This window comes from Aegilops tauschii, chromosome 6 (genome assembly GCF_002575655.3).
Source record: "Aegilops tauschii subsp. strangulata cultivar AL8/78 chromosome 6, Aet v6.0, whole genome shotgun sequence".
NCBI classification, from domain to species: domain Eukaryota; kingdom Viridiplantae; phylum Streptophyta; class Magnoliopsida; order Poales; family Poaceae; genus Aegilops; species Aegilops tauschii.
In genome coordinates this window covers 69587151-69588796 of record NC_053040.3, presented here as the reverse complement: position 1 = coordinate 69588796, position 1646 = coordinate 69587151, and the positions used below count along the sequence as shown (strand labels likewise).

Below are 1646 nucleotides of genomic sequence, written 5' to 3'. Positions count from 1 at the left end.
TAATGGCTTAAATATAGGAAATGGACTCTAGGAAATGTCAAATTTTGACACGATACATGTAATGTTGTTTACTGAGCGTGGCAAAAGTCTCAAGACCAAAGTGTAAAGAAGTGGTCGATTCACATGGAAACCTAGCCCGTTCCCTCTCGAAACCTAGTTCTTTCCCAGAGATGGTGTGGTTTGTAAGCAGTCTGCATGAACACTTTTGCGAGACATACTCAAATTTTTACCGTAGACTCTAGGGGTCATATCATGGGACCATGCCAAATTTCATGATTTTCGGGCTTCGATTGAATTTTTTAGAATTAAAATGCCAATAACCATCAAGTTGGAGCCCAAGTCTTACCCACTTGTTGTCCATGACTCTTCCTTACATGGGGCTTAAACACTCTTGCCGCTTAGTAAAAAAACACAGCAGTGGCGGGTGCACTGGCTCGCCCGCCACTAGGTTATACCGTTATGAGTGGCGACCACAATCTAGAGCCCGCCACAGGTACCTTCGTGATCCGGCGTGGACAAAATGGTTCCTTCTGATTGGTCGAAGTGACCATCCCACGGATTGATGATGTGGCTCGCATCTGCACGTCCACACCCATCTGTGCTTTCTCCGATTGGTGGAGATGAGAGGAGCCACAGGCTTACCGGCCACAACCGCGTCTCTCCCTCGATCTCTCTCTCTCACTCTGAAGCTGCGATCCCCTTTTCGCCTTCGTGTTCACTGCCAATCCCGACCAGCTCTGGCCATCTCCCCCGGTGGCAAGCAAGCTCCAGCACCACCGCGTTCTCATCTCTCTTCCTCACCAAATGAGTTTGCCCATTGTCTCTTTGCGTTGTCTCTTCTAACACTACCGCCTCTGTACATGCAGATGAGATGGTGCTCCGGTCCATGCCAGATGATTCTCGGATGGCAGCACCGAGCAAGATGTGGTGACGGTGCCTCTGGCGGATGGAGGGAAGAACAAGATGAGGAGGCGGATCCAGCGTGCACGATGGCGGATCCAGCGAGTGTGCGGCAGTTGGTCCATCACGGCAGCAGATCCAGCGGGCTCATGCGGTGGCGGATCTAGCAGCCCGGCGATGTGTGTGTGTGTGCGCGTGCGCGCGCGCCAGCTTCCGAGTTGGGCCGGGTCGCACCATGGAGTGCCGGCGTTGCGCCTCCTGGATGTGCATATTTTTCTAATTTGTAAAATCATAACAGTAGCGGGTGAATATTGATGCCCGCCATTGCTAGTTTGTGCCGTTAGTGCCATTATTGGATTATACTTGTGCCAGGCACTAGGTGAAGCCAGCCACTGCTAGGTCTTTAACAGTGGCGGACGCGCGCACGACACTGATGCCTTGTTAGCAGTGGCGGGAGGTGAGTGACGGGCGACGCTAAGAGCCTTGCCCGCCACTGCTGGGATTTTTACACCCGCCACTGCTAGGCATTCCTGCAGTAGTGCATGTAGGGATATGTAAAAGGTTAGACTTCTATCGATCATGATTTTTTTTTGGCAATGTGATGAAATCAAAGACAAAATACAGGCTAACCAAGTGGGACATTATATGTAGACCAAAGGACCAGGGTAGGCTAGGGATTAAGAACTTAGAGGTAAAGAATAGATGCCTGCTCAGCAAATGGTTGTACAGTCTTTCTGTTGAGACCA

At 50.8% G+C, this 1646-nt stretch overlaps 1 long non-coding RNA gene across 1 annotated transcript; it reads left to right on the top strand.

The window, feature by feature from the left end:
- The first annotated feature begins 286 nt into the window (after positions 1 to 286).
- On the top strand, positions 287 to 1229 carry LOC141025316 (uncharacterized). Its single transcript, XR_012186803.1, has 2 exons — positions 287 to 780; positions 867 to 1229. It is a non-coding gene; the product is annotated as an uncharacterized lncRNA (long non-coding RNA).
- Positions 1230 to 1646: the final 417 nt, after the last annotated feature.